Source organism: Pyrus communis, chromosome 15, assembly GCF_041283825.1.
Source record: "Pyrus communis isolate YQ-2024b chromosome 15, ASM4128382v1, whole genome shotgun sequence".
NCBI classification, from domain to species: domain Eukaryota; kingdom Viridiplantae; phylum Streptophyta; class Magnoliopsida; order Rosales; family Rosaceae; genus Pyrus; species Pyrus communis.
Window position 1 is genome coordinate 30,150,676 of NC_142579.1, and position 15,721 is coordinate 30,166,396.

The 15,721-nt window shown below is 38.2% G+C and overlaps 1 pseudogene; it reads right to left on the reverse strand.

Annotated features, from left to right (window-relative positions):
* Positions 1–6,903: 6,903 nt before the first annotated feature.
* On the reverse strand, positions 6,904–12,158 carry LOC137747449 (putative glutamate carboxypeptidase LAMP1; annotated as a pseudogene).
* Between the last annotated feature and the right edge of the window lie 3,563 nt (positions 12,159–15,721).

Below are 15,721 nucleotides of genomic sequence, written 5' to 3' on the forward strand. Positions count from 1 at the left end.
AAGTGGCTGACATATTCACAAAGCCACTGCCAGTTGAGCCATTCAAGTTGCTACGTGAAATGCTAGGCATAAAGTCGTTTTAATTTGAGGAGGTGTGTTGGAAAATCAAATCAAAACAGGTTGTTAATGGTTAAAGCAAGCTGTTAGTTTCTTTCCAGGTTGTTTCCAGCAACTACAAAGATCATTGCTCCCTCCATCTGTTAGCCGAAAGCTGATTACAAGACAGCAGTGTGCTGCCATGTGATGTATTAGCCGAAAGAGTGTTGATTGCAAGCTGGAAAGATAGCTGCATATGTGTGCTAGACTGTCCAAAGTTCCTGCATGTGTTTTAAAGGGTGTAAAGATGTTAAACACCCCATTCATTGCATGTGTTGTTGCATTGTTTATTAATTTCTGTTTTGTATAAATAGGCCATCTTGCTAAGCCTTAAATCATCTCATCCAAATCCCATTTCCATTCTCATTTTCAGCTTGTAAGCTTTAAGAGTTGTAAACTCTTGTGAATACCAACAGTTTTGAGCCTCCTAATGTCAGTTTCAATATCATTCTATAATTTGTAAAATGATACTACTGATACAGTGCTAATTGCCGCCTGGATTTGCATCGATCTTAGGCTATGTAAAGGATCGATTAAAGTAAAGCTGTCTGCTTCTCGAGCTATATGCTAGGCTGCTAGCTAGATTTATGTAGTCATCTAATACGTACACTCTCGCAACTGCTGGTTTTCATTTGCAACATTCAATTGAATGTGGGAAGTTGACATTCTTCTCAAGCTGCATATTGTGATGCTACTTGCAAATTCCTCTCTCACTCTCTTGCACTCTCTTGCACACTTACGTCGTTGTTTTCATTTCGCGAGTGCCCATGTTTTTTTTTTCAGACGTTTATTTATGGTATTTTTTTTCTTTCAATTTATGTGTTTTGTTTTCTTGTATTAGAAACTCTCACATTCAAACTCTACAACCAAAATATACCATTCAAACAACTTAACAAATCTCATCACTTGAAATCCCATCATTTTTTAAATTTGTAATATAGAAACCAAAAGAAAATAAAATAATATAAGAAAAAAAAATGATGGGATTTCAAGTGATGAGATTTGTTAATTAAGTTTCTTGTTTAATAATTCATCAGTATGTTTCAGAGATTGGGTAACTAAGCTTGCTCATGATTCCGCCAAGTTGACTTTTGACTTGGTGTTGACAACTATATGGAGCATTTGGAGAGCTCGTAATGATCTTTTGTAGAAAGGTACAATCAATCATCCGCGTGATATGGCTATGAGAGCAGAGGAATGGATGCTTGCTTTTTTTTTTTTTTTTTTTTTTTTTTTGAACACCATGGATGCTTGCTTTTAGACACTATCACTCCCCTAGCAAAATGGTATCGATGCAAACCGTACAAAAGTGGTCTTCTCCTGACACAGGTTTCTTAAAGTGTAACTTCGATGCTGCTTGAGATGAGAGATCGAGGAAAGGTGGCGTTGGGGTGATTATTAGCAACTGTAGTGGTGAATTCTTGCAATTTGCTCAGGAAATAGTTTCATGCAGCTCGGGGATTTTTTCGAAGGGGATTCCAACTTGACCCTTGCGGCAATGAATGGGGAGGGCGATGATCACTGTGTATAATTTGGATGTAGGAATTACTAATACAAGAAAAAAACATAAAAATTGAAAAAAATAAAAAAACATACAAAAAATAAACGTCTCAAAAAACACAAGTGTGCAAGAGAGAGAGAGAGAGAGAGAGAGAGAGAAACGAAATGATGCAGTAAATACTCAAACAGTAAATAATGCAGTAAATAGTCTCATCTACTAAGATGATGATGAAAGATAAGATTTTCTTTCCTCTTTTTTTTCTTTTTTTTCACTCTCTACTGTTTGAATGTTCAAGATTTTATTTTTGTAGAAAGTAAAAGAAATAAAAAGTAGAGAGAGAAAGAAGAAGAAAAAAAATGAGAGAAGGGGAGGAAGGGGAGAGAATCCATGATGAAAACCTAACCAATTTAGCTAGTATTATTTTACTTTAGGGTTGAGGTCCTTTAGGGCTAAAACCAATCCAACTAAAATCCATTAAGCTCTACTATTTTTCCCCTTAATTTAATTGATTCCTTTAATTAAACTATTTACACATACATAATATTATCACATTACATGCGCGTCGCACATGCATGCATGTCATTGTCCATGGTAGCAGCTAACGTAGGACGACTTCTTTTGTTAGATGATGAGTTTCAGTTACAAGAAAAGAGAGACAGGGAGGAGAGAGAGAGACTATCGAATGGGGCTGGGTTTAGGGCTGGAGGGTTGCTTCTTTTTATAGGAGGGAAGGATGAGAAACTTCATTATATTGCTTGCCAGAAGAAAATAACCCAAAACATTTACCCTTGTCTTTCTTCTGTCAAGAGAAAAGTAACCCCCAAATTATGTACCCAGAAAATTAAGATTACAACAAATCAGATAAAATTAAAAAACTTACAGCATAAAAGCTGAAGAGGAGCTGAATATTGTTTCGACCAAAAAAATATTTTACTGCCCACATCAGTGGTTGTGGGTGTAACTTTTCAACTCATATTTATTATTATTTTTTTCATGAAGAAGAAATAGGGGAAAGATCTTTTTTCTTTTGCCCGAGAAGAAAGGTTAAAGAACTGCATGCATGTGATGCTTAAAGGTTGAGAGACGATGCGTGAATGGTTTCTTTCTTCACGTACGGCCATTACTTCTTTACAAAGCATGGCGAAAATAATGCTTGATTTTGTTTTTTGTTTTGATGGATTTGACGGGACATCGGAACCCACTGATGTGCAAGGATGACATGAAAGAGCTGTTTCCCCTTCGTGCGTGCATGCAGTACTTTCTGCACATACATTGATTATGCATGTTTGCTTCATTGTATTCTATGCTTAAAAATTAAATTTACAAATTAAATGATTTGTCTATTATAAATGATTTGTCATTAATAGACAATACGCATGTTAATTGATATTTAATTAATAATTTAATTATCAACAACCATATTATTTAATTTAAAAATTTAATCTTTTTAGCATTACCTATTTATATATGTAGCTTCATATAAGTCCGTTTGATTACTATCCATGCATGCTAATTAATATATTCACAATTTAACGATCAATATTGATAAAATATGATATTCTCTTATTTTGTTAGTCCATCAAACCATTAAACAGTAAAAGTATTAAGCAAATACATGTAACAATAGTCTCTAGCCAGTCCCCATAAAGTCAAATTTTTAATAAAATTTAGGGTAAATTTCTGTTTACTATTCTTATATTTCGTGGTTTTCAACATTTAGTACATTAAGTTTTTTCATCCCAGAGTCATACCTAAAGTGTAAATTTTGGAACAGTCTCATACATCCGTTGGTCAAACTATTAAGTTTCCCGTTAAGTGATGACGTGGTATCCATGTGGACAATGACTGGACGCCATGTGTCATTAAGGGGTCCACGTGGATTTTTTTTTCTTTCTTTCTTCTGTTCAGAGGTGACATGGATTTTTTTTCTTCTTTTTCTCTTGCTCTCTCTCTTATTCTTCTTCCTTTCTTCTCTTCCTTTCTCCCCAGAATCCCCACCTCCCTCTCTCTGCAAGGTCTTTCTCTCACTCTCTCTGTGTAGCCCATACCGTTACCTGTAAACCCATACTTCGGAAGCGGGCAGGACCTTTGCGATGGTGGGTGTACAACTTGAAAACGGAACCCGCGCCCTTCGCCAAAGGGACAAACCCAGACCCCGGGCCACAATCTCTACCCCTTTCCCTCAAATCCTGACGACCCCTATGCTTTTCTCTCAGCGTACCCCCTCTCCCACTCATGAAATCAAGGATCTGCAACAATGGCGTTGAGATCCTTACTCTTCCTTTCCCCCTCTTTCTGTCGCTCTGTCTCTGTCTCCCTCTCCCTCTCCCTCAACATGGCCTCCCAACTATGAAACCCTCAGCGAGGGATCCCTTCTACTCATCCCTCTCCCTCTTTCATGCTGTCTCCCTCTCCCTCTCTCTATCCAATTGCGAAACCCACGATCTAGGTTTTGCTTCTTTTTTTTTTTTTTTTTAACTTTTCTTTAAATAATTATTCTTTGGCGTTGTCTCCAACCATATGTTCCTTGTCTACGAATTCGTCCACGGCGCCAACCTAGCCGACTGCCTGCGGAACCCCAACAATCCGAATTTCACGGTCCCGTCCTCTCTCTCTCTGATTTCTGAGCCGAAGCTCTGCCCTCCCTACGCCACCCCTAGATTTGGTTGATTTGCAGGATTTTTGGAGGCCATTGTGAAGGGATTAGGGTTTAAAGTGGAGGATCTGAAGGTGTTGAGGTTCGATTTAAGAGACGCACAGGTGGGGCATTCGGTGGCATACGAGTTCGACGTGGAGGTGGAAAACAAGGTCCTGCCTCTCAAGCTTCTGGAGGACGTCGACTTGCCCATTTTTAGGGTCAAGGACGAAAAATGGGTTGGACTAGAAAGGCAAATTGGCTGGTGGTGGCGTTAAAAAACTCCACCAGAGTTGGTCGGAATCGGCTTTGGAAAATGGGAACTTGTGGTGGGTGCGGTGGACGGGAAAGCCACTTCCTTTTTGTTTTTTTTTTTTTTTCTTTTCTTTCTTTCCTCCATTTCTGATTGGGCTTCACCCCACAAAGTGGGGATTTAATTTAATTAACACTAAATCTTGAATAACCAATTTCGAACGTCCGTAACTATACCGTTATAATCCGGACTCGCAAACGGCTTTCGCCTATACGTTCGTACCAACGTGTATTACGAGGATATGCTAAAAGAATAAGTCTCACATCTCTCAAGTCGATGGTCAACGGAAGTCAAAGTCCTTGCGTCTAGGGCAATTTTGTAAATTCACGCTTTTAAAATAAAATAAAAACGTAAAATTTGGAACGGGTTGTCACAATCTACCCACCTTAAGAAAATTTCGTCCTTGAAATTGAAAATCATCAGTCCAATGTACAATACTCAAAATTAAAGAGATATATGTATGTAAATACATACACGAGGAAGACATTAAGTTATAGCGACTACATAAAAGAGGAGGGTTCCATGAGAACTCCGAAGTTAAGCGAGAAGAGGGCTAAAGCAATCCCATGATGGGTGACCCATTGGGAAGTTGCTCGTGAGCTCCCAAAAGGCCTCGTGCTAGGTAGGGATGAGAATATACATTTAAGGATCACTCCCCTGGGCGATGTGGGATGTCACAATCCACCCCCCCTTAGGGGCCCGACGTCCTCGTCGGCACACACGCGGCCAGGGTTAGGCTTTGATACCAAATTGTCACATCCCGGTCTGGGCGGATCACTTCCCGGGCCTGCTCCACCACCGTAGCACGATATTGTCCGTTTTGGGCTTACCATTCCCTCACGGTTTTGTTTTTGGGAACTCACGAGCAACTTCCCAGTGGGTCACCCATCATTGGATTGCTTTAGCCCCCTTCTCTCTTAACTTCGGAGTTCCCATTGAGCTTCCAAAAGGCCTCGTGCTAGGTAGGGATGAGAATATACATTTAAGGATCACTCCCCTAGGCGATGTGGGATGTCACACAAAATGTGTGCATACTTAGTAATGGTGGATATAAAGATCGCATAACATTCATAAGCCAATAAAATAGATCGTTGTTTATGAACACCTAATCTCTCTATATCCCCTAACAAATTTCAGCTTATTTTTACTAGTTATTCTATGTCTATCTCTTTCTCTCTCCCCTGCAAAAGTCTTCACGCTTATATCTCTCTTTTGATGAACTGGGTGAGAAACGAAAAAGCAGAAAACATGGTCTCTGATTTTTAGGGAGATAATTAAGAATTAATAAGTGATATTAAAGGATAAACTGGAAATGAGGAGTATATATCCTTTTACTTTGAGAAAAATACATTAATAACAAATAAATGAATTAAATTAGAAATTGCTATGTGGACATAAATTAAAGCACCCTAATTAAAATTTTAAAAATTAAATCAAAACTTAAAAACCTGCAAATGTTAGTTTAAAAAATGTGAAAAAGAAGTGGTAGAATCTAATTTTCTCTTTTCAGAACATGCTTGGGAAAGGTTCAATCTGTGAAACAAAACCATCAAATAAGATTTTGGATCCTCTCCTGAGCAAGGGTCCGAATGCTCCTGACCTAATAACACGAACCGTTGGATTTTGATCTAACGGCTACAAACAGGGAGCTCCTCTAAAAGTTATAATAATTGTAGCCGTTTAATCAAAATTCAACAACCCGTGTTATTGGGTCAAGAGGATTCGGACCCCTTGCTCAGGAGAGGATCCAAATCCATTAAATAAAAGGTTCAATCTTTTATTATAATTATTAGAAAAGTGTTGTCTTTATAGAATTTAACCTGTTTAACTGAAGAAGACAAAGCTTTGCAGCTAAATATGATGTTCCCCTCAAACAAGTTTCTGCATGTTTGCAATTTTTTCAATGACAAACATATCGAACACAACAACATTTCTTATTCGTACGCGTTTGATTTAAATAGGGAAATACATGCAGTTTTTTTGTTTGCTGATGTCCACAAACAATCATTCGAAATTTTCTTGGTATATGAGACTACGGGCTGGTTTGGTATTGCTGTGCTTTGAAAAAAATCTACTTCTGCTGTGCTATGAGAATAAGCAGCTGTGAAATAAAGCAGCAGAGTGTTTGGTAAACTTTTTTGTAAAAGTGCTTTTGAAAGAAAAAAAAACAGTATTATGGTGTTTGGTAAACTTTTATGTAAAACAAATATGAAAAAAAACCGGTTTTTCAAAGCTGGGTTTTGCAGCTTCTTGTTTTTGACTTTTTTTAACCCAAAACTGTGAAAAAAAGCTGAAGCTGAATGTTTACTAAACACAAAAACAGCACCCAGCTTTTTTTGATACCAGCTTTTTTCAGAATCACCGCAGTACCAAACCAGGTCTACAAGTTGTCATGTTAGCTAGTTCACTACTGAGGATTTGCGAGGCATGTTTGACAGCTCTGGAGACCCCATAAACTTCATGTTGCAGATTTCCACGACTTTTCAATGCCTTCATCTATTCCAGGGAAGGATATCGATCCATAATCGTCATGCTTTGAGGGCCCGTAAATCTGCCAAAATACTATACTAATTAGTCCATCTTGTAACAATCAAAATCCGAGATCACAGGGTTAGGAAAACAAAATGCTCTTGAGAGATCGTCAAACGCAAATGAAAGAACAATGGATACAACTTTAGTTAAATTTACATGACGATTTGTAAGAAACATACCAAATGCTTATAGCATGACCTTCCAAATAGTCCATCTTGATCTGTAAATGCAGGCTCTGCCATCGTTAGTCTGTCATTCAGCTCTCTCACCTTCAAATGATCTTTCTTCCATATGAACTGCCAACCTTTATTTTGTTCTATTTCCCGGAGAATCATGTTTCAGTTATGTATTCATATGAAATGAAAGTGTTTGATCAAGATTTATAGGAAACTCGATCGATACCACTAGTACAAAAACATGTTTGCGTGACACTAAACACAAAATGTCGCGCAAACGGCCATTGCGCGACGAAGGCATGCGTCACACAAAGCTGTTTTGCACGACAAAGGTGCACAACATTTGGAGTTGCTTCTCTTACCTTCCTACCTGTTTACTAGTTAGTCTCTATGGCATGTGTCTGGTTGAATGGGTTGTACGAAGTAAACTGTCTTTGTACGATACTTTGATCATATCAATTAGTCTAATGAAGTTTTGGTACCTTTGATTGATTACAATGTTTGGTAATCCCAATGTCGGATTACCCTTTTTTTTTTTCTTTTTTTTTTTTCACTTGATGCACTTTTTTTTTGTTGGCTATGAAAATGGATAGGTAGTTCCTCTTGTTTTGAAATTAAGAATGTTGGTAACTACTTATTACTTTGGCTGCTAATTGATTAGTTTCAAATGCAAGAAAGGATTAGTTTATAATGTTATAATTTTATGGTTCAAAAAGTGTATAGATGTCGCAGTTGATCACTCGTCGTTGGAGTGTGACTAATGAGCCTCCCGCATTATCAGCATCTACTGCTCCAGGCGTGAGTGCTCCATTGATTGGGGAGCTGACACCCCTTACTGAGGCTACTCCTACAGCGTCCCAGGTGCCCGTCTCATTGACATCATCAGTGTCGGTTCAACCGCTCAATGCACGACGGCCCTACCGGCGCCGCCGCGAGCCGGAGCCTTCTAATCACACTTCCTCAGCATCCAAAGTCGAGGGTGAGGCCTCCCAACCAGGTAGTTTTTTCTAATTCTCGATCACTATGTTGTATTTTTTTTTTCATTTTAAAATTATTATTTTTTATGATGGTGAAAATTTGCTGGATTGTGAAAATGTGATGGGGGTTGTGAATTACTGTTATTTTACTGTTTTAAGGTTTTGGGAAATGCTATACTATTAGGGGATGTGACATCCCACATCGCCCAGGGGAGTGATCCTTAAATGTATATTCCCATCTCTACCTAGCACGAGGCCTTTTGGGAGCTCACCGGCTTCGGGTTCCGTAGGAACTTCGAAGTTAAGCGAGAAGGGGACTAGAGCAATCCCATGATGGGTGACCCACTGGGAAGTTGCTCGTGAGTTCCCAAAAACAAAACCGTGAGGGAATGTTAAGCCCAAAGCGGACAATATCGTGCTACGGTGGTGGAGTGGGCCCGGGAAGTGATCCGGCCCGGGCCGGGATGTGACAAATTGGTATCATAGCCTAACCCTAACCGCATGTGTGCCGACGAGGATGTTGGGCCCCTAAGGGGGGTGGATTGTAACATCCCACATCACCTAGAGGAGTGATCCTTATATGTATGTTCTCATCTCTACTTAGCACGAGGCCTTTTGGGAGCTCACTGGCTTCGGGTTCCGTAGGAACTCCGAAGTTAAGCGAGAAGGGGGCTAGAGCAATCCCATGATGGGTGACCCACTGGGAAGTTGCTCGTGAGTTCCCAAAAACAAAACCGTGAGGGAATGGTAAGCCCAAAGCGGACAATATCGTGCTACGGTGGTGGAGCGGGCCCGGGAAGTGATCCGTCCCGGGTCGGGATGTGACAGGGGAGGTTGTGTCGAATTTTCTGTACAAATTTAAGCTTAGGGATTTCACCATTAATTATTTTTGGTCAGCTAAAAAAAAACACCAGGGGGCCTAGTCGAATGTTGAATGAGGCATAGAGCGTACGTCTGACCAGCTCCAAGATCAAGATTGAGTATGACCTGCAACATTGTGGAGCGGCTACCTCACAGCAGCATAGCAGCGTCACTAGTAGTTGTGGTGTTGTTATTAAACAAAATTGTCCTATGCAGTGAGAGTCTTGGGCAGAAATTCCCAAGGGGACGAAGAAACTGGTGCAAGACAAATTGTCGGTTAGTATATTAATTTTTAGCCTTTATCATTTTTTTAATTTTGTTTACAAATATTAAAAACCAAAATATGTTACCTTAATATTATTAAATTTCTTACTATTATTTTATTATTTTTCATATTCGTAGGTCAATTTTGATCTTGAGGACATATCCCCCGAGACCATGGCCACTTAGAAGAGACCTTAGCAACTCGGTACAAACATTGGAAGAACAATCTTCACACGCATTTTAAGCTATGGGATGATCTGAAGTTTGCTCAACCACATGGTTGCCCAATCAAGTTGCAAGACCGGCCGGAGGATTAGGAGTGACTCTGCAAACATTTTACGGACCCAAAATTTGTGGTATGTACATAATATTTTAATAATAATTTATTATTGTTTTAGTTATTTTTTTTAAGCTTCCTTTATTAATTTATTTCAAATAGTCGCACTAACATGTATATTGTGTGTTTAACAGAAGAAATCCATTGCTGGCAAGATAGCTCGGGACTTAAAGACACTTCTCCACCATTCCGGTTCGAAACCCTTTTCGTATAGGCTTGAGGCACGACGTTAGGTAAAAGTATATTAATTTTGAAATTTTATACAATTTATTTATTATTATTGATTAATAAAATTTTCTTAATGTTTTTTTCTTTAGGAGGGTTCTAAGTTCCCAGAGATCAACATGTTCAAGGATGTTTACGCTCGACCTGGTGATGAGACAGCTAAACAGCTTCATGTAAGTATATGTAATTGTTATTATTCTTATATGTATGAATCGTTCAAATATTATTTATATTCTGTTATTGAACATTATATGTTTTTTTCTTTATTATTACAGGCTGCTGTGGTGGAACAGTGCACTACTGTTCTCCAAGAAGCAACATCGTAGCTTCCCCTGGAGACCCCGATCGAGGACGTCACGGTACCCGAGGATGCAGGTTTTCAGATCCTGACTAATGTCATGGATCAGAACTTCAGTCGTTGTCATGGCAAAGTTGTTCGGTGTATGGGGAAAGCGCGAGTTCGTGAAACAGGTGCCTATTCTTCTATATCGAACACAACAGAGGTCAGTGCATTGAAGGAGGAAGTGACAACCCTAAAGGGTCAGCTTGCGGTCCAGGGTGAGCAGATGAGGGCCCAGAACGAGCAGATAAGGGCCTAGGACAAGCAGATTAGGGCCCAGGGCGAGCAGATTAGGGCTCAGGGCAAGGAGATGAAGGCCTATGTCGGGCATGTGAGAAACCTTGTACGAGCCATATAGATGTTCGGCCTCAAAATCTCGCTACCAGTACCTGATCTTGCTACACCTTCGACCTCCGAGCCACTTCGCCCTGCCGATACCCAGTAGCCTGATGTATCAAACCTAGAAGACTACTTGTAGTTTTTTCTTTTTTTTTTGTTCAGACATCTTGTATGTACATTTTCATATATTTTATAATTAAATACTTTTCCTTGGTTAATTAATTATTGTTTAGAATTTAATTACAATATTTATTAAAAATTTAAAAAATAATATTTTTTATCAAAACAAAAAAAAAGGGTTCACACGACGAAGATTCTACCTACGTCGCGCAAAGGCACCTAAGCCACTTTGCGCGACGTAGGGACACAAGTCATGCAAAGCTACTTTGCGCGACAAATGTTTCTTCTTCGTCGCGCAAATCCTTCTGTCACTGCCTTGCCTCGATGGTTAGCGCACGACAAAGGTGCGTTGGGCTAAGTTTTGCGCGACGTTTTTTGACTTTGCGCGACGAAGGACCTGCGTCGCGCAAAGTGTTTTTTGTACTAGTGTACCTCTATCTGGTTGTTTATTTCTGTGGATGCTCTTTTGAGCTCATCAATGGATTTGAACAGAGGAGTTAAGTTTATGTTCATGTCCGAAATATCATCTTCCAAGTCCTTCTATATGTCTGGCATTTAGAGTTTCAATATACTATTTTGTATCACAAGTTTCTCCACGTAACTAATACATTTGATTGTTTCAAAAGTGAATGTAGCGGTTAATTAGAAGAAAATGTTTGCCATACTTGTAGCTCCATTGCGTACGAGAGATCATTAAAAGGCAAAAATTCTGCATCCTCTAGCCAAAGAGCTACCAGACCCCATACACTTGCCACTGTGATCGACAGCAATCAATTAAATCGAGGTCCTTGAATTTAAACTGTCAAGGGGGATGCAAGTAGAATTGTCTGAGATGCCTATGAAACATGTTACATGCAAGTAGAATTTAAACTTAAGGCTGACCTGTTACATGCCTATGAAACATTGGATCAACAAATTTTTGCATCTATATAAAGTCATCATAAATTGAATGGTACACTGGGCATCCTGCAATTTTAAAATTGTTTATTAGTAATTAAAAGCACAATGTTTCCTGTTTTTTCAGGGGCAACCATGGTTCGAGTGTTAGGCCAAATTGCACAAGACAAATGTACGCCGAGGTTTACACCAATTTTTTTTTTGCAGCTTCCCTAATCTTTGGGCAATCTACGTTACACATCAAAAGCAGCTTCTGTTATGTTTTCTTTCTTGTGCACGAACTTGATGACGATACATAATTCAAATCCACAATTACCTCTAGTCTCTAACAGTGCTGCAGTGCCACTATTTCGGTCAAGAGCTCCAAATGTCCACGCATCCCGGTGAATGTGAATACCCAGAATGACTAATCTACGAAGTTTTGGCAAAGGAGTAACTAACCATGCTAAGGTGGATCTCACATTCAAATCATAATGGATGCTAACAGTAAAATTCGAGACTTATAGCCGAAATTTGTTAATCGAACCCGAAACATTCAGTCCCATTTCTCTGGAGCAAAATGTGATCAAACAAATGAATTTTGGAGTGATTCAAATTGGTGGACGTTTGCCTTTAGTTTGTTCATCTCAAAATTTCAGCTTTTTCTACCAAGCCATTATTTTTTGACAATTAAATAGAGAAGTAGTGCGCATTGCTAGAAAGTAATATTTTTGGGTTTAATTGCGATTTTTTTGGCCTAAGATGACATCTTTTGGGTTCGTTGCCTTCTGGAGAAGTGTTCAAATTATTTCAAGCTCTAAGTCCAGCCATCTTGGCCCAATTTTGGAAGAGATTTGGGTCCAAAACATGGCTGTACAGATTCTAGGCAAATTTTCCTAATCAATTTAGGATTATGTTTTTAATTTATTTGGTTTCTTAGTTTTATTCTATGTCAAGGAATGAACTTTCTATGCAGTATAAATAAGCCACAGTGGCCGGCCCTAGTTCCTCTCTTTTTATGCAATTTTCGGAGAGGGGATTTTGGCCAAAGTTTAGAGATTCCAAGACTTATACTTTCAAGGAGTTTTCATTCTTTTTCTATTTCAATAAAGATAGTTTTGATTTTAATTATCAATATGCGTAACTAATTCTCTTTGTTAGGGTAAGGCCACAAGCCTTAGCAAGAATATGTAGCCTCTTTGTAATTTGCTTATGATATTATGCATGCAGATTTTGAATTGTTAATCACCAGTTTAAGCTATCTATTTGTCTTAGTGATTCGTGACCATTAGAATATTTAGAAAAGTAATTTTGTGCAATTTTGACGGAGAGCTGTCCCTAAAACTGATTAAGGCTTTTTGTGGTTAATATGTATAACTTCACTTATGATGGATGCCACATCTTATGGGTTGCATGATTTTTCAAAAGGTTTTTACACAATGTACTGAGTTTTGCATGTTCACATTTGATCTGGACACCACGGGCGGGTTGCATTTTAGATATACGCTCTATGTTGGAGGTTCCAAGTACGACATACTTTAGAAAAACCTAACCTTCAAAATATGCATGTGTAATTCATAAGTAATTAGAAGAATTACATAGGATTGTTAAAGTAACGACGTAACCTTAGTGCTTTCTCACTTTGATTTTAAAAAAAAAAAAATTGTCTCTTTTTCCTTTTCATTTTTATATTGCACATTTTGTTTAACTTTTTTAATTAAATTCGTTTTTTCTTAATTTAGGTCATTAAATCATCTTTTTTTTCAAAACTTTGTTTAAATAATTAGACTAGATTTGGTTTCGCATAAATTTATTTAAAATGATCCTAGTGGAGAATGACCTTGCTACGATAATCTTGTTTCTCTTGCAAGTATTTTAAGTATTTTTAACCTTTTTTGCACAAGTGGTAAAAATCAAATCAAGTGTTAAGGAGTGTGACGCGGGATAAGTCAAGGCCGCACGGTTAGGGGCAACGTGGAATTTGATACTGGAGGAAGTGAAAATGAAGAGGACATAAGCTGCAGCCTCGTCGTTGGCTTTAAGGCCAGCCACGTGTGGCCGGCGGGTGAGGGTGTAGAGGTGGTCGGATATGGAGGCATTGTCTGATAGCGAATCGGATATGAAGAGAGTGGTACGAGGATTTTGGGGTAGGATAAAAGAGAAGGAAGGTGAAGGAGTTGGCTATTGCCAGCAAAGTGGCTTTAGCTGTTTTGATTAGCAATGAATCCAACCTTTCAATACAAATTAGAGATGTTAGTCGCAACATTATTCAAGACCACAAAATCTCAAAGTCACGGTGTTCATGGAGGCAGCGGCATCAGAAACACCAGGACCGATTGTAGCAACGATTACATACTGCTGAGAGCGGCTAACAATGGGTTACCGACTGCCGTACGTTGAAGAACATTTTGCTATATCTCAAAGAATGAATTTGAAAATGATTGTCTAACAACATAGCATGTCTATCATTGTGAATTAGACTATCTCACTATGATGTGATATTGTTACTTTGTGTGTATTGAAAGGTTCTTTTGAACGATTTGATACTATTTTCAACTTTCTTGTTGTCTTATACCTTTCCGGAATAATAATAATAAACCGATTAAGAACAATGGATATGACAGAATATTGAAAATTCATGTATATTTGCCAGATATGATGTCCTTTCCAAAATATATTATCCGTTTCTTCAATTCTTTGTCCTACTTTTTAAATTCAAATCTGTTTCTTCACGTTTGATTGGGAGTCTTAATCCTAATTGAAAGCCCTTTACCGTGTTTTCCATCAAACACAAGATGCATTATCATGTTTTAATAGACTAACAGATGAGTTGAAAATTAGGAGATAAAACTACATTGTAACCAAGACGTTAATCTAACAATATCACAAGCCATCACGTAATACTATGTGTCTTAACTTATCAACGTAACATTGTGTGATTTAGTTGAGATATCGTGATCTGTCTTCCCATCTTAAGCCTATTCTATCAAGAAACAACAGAAGTAGCTAAATTTATTTTCGACTTAAAGAAGGAGCTAACTTGTAGTGCAAGTACTAAAGGAGACCAGAAACAAAAGTTGAGCAGAAAAAATCACAGAAAGAGAAGGGAGTTGGAGATTTGATCTTTCAACATCTCAATAATAGTCATTTTGGCTTTTCGCACATCACCAAAATCCCCCCACACAAGTTTGTTTATGTGGCATGCTGCCAAGAGGTAGGCCTTAAGTTTGAGTGACTCACTTGGTCTACTTCTGTGAGCCTAGCAATTCTCTCAGTCTCAGCTTGAGAAGAACTTTCTTGTCATTAGGATGGTATTTTAAGTAAGTTATTTACACACTATCGTGCCAAAAGTTAAAATGCATGATAATACATAATGTGATTGATTAAGAATATCAACACAATAATCATTCAAAATTGTACTTTTCTTTAAAAGGAAAACTAATGAAAATGGTTTGAAAATTTTGAGTTTTAACGATAAGGACAAAATAAAGGGTAAAGTGAATAGTACCAGGTTTGACTTGTTAGTGTAAAAAAATGGTTTTTCGTTAAAGTAAATAGTACCGTGGATTTTTCGTTAAAACTCCCTTTCTTTAATGCAGTCTACAATTAGTTCAATTAGTCCTGTTGCAAGTAACTTTCTCTCCTCAGTACACCAACAACTGTTTCACATTTACAGGCCAAAATAATCTGAACCGTAACCACACATTTAGATAGTAATCAAATGATGCATAATTGGACTCCATGTTATATTGACGGCCACGATTACGAGGTAGGTAGAAGCTAGAAAGTGGGTTGTAACTCACAAAACAGTATCTTAGTATTTGCAGTCGCTTAAAACAACCCATTTTCCCCCCTCACAAGAACATATTCACACTCACACAGAAACAGAAAGAGACACACTCACGGGCACCACCAAACAACACAAAAAAGTGCAAAAACATTTTAGACACAACAATTTTTATAAGCAGAAAGTGCTTCTCTCTCTCATACATGGATGTCCGTAGAAGCACCCGTGACTGGTTCACTGTCTTTGATTCCAATTTAGCATCACTTTCCACCTAAAAACAAAAGCTACTAACTTGTTTATAAACCAAACAAAACCAAATCACTTCCTGTCATTCTCTCTATA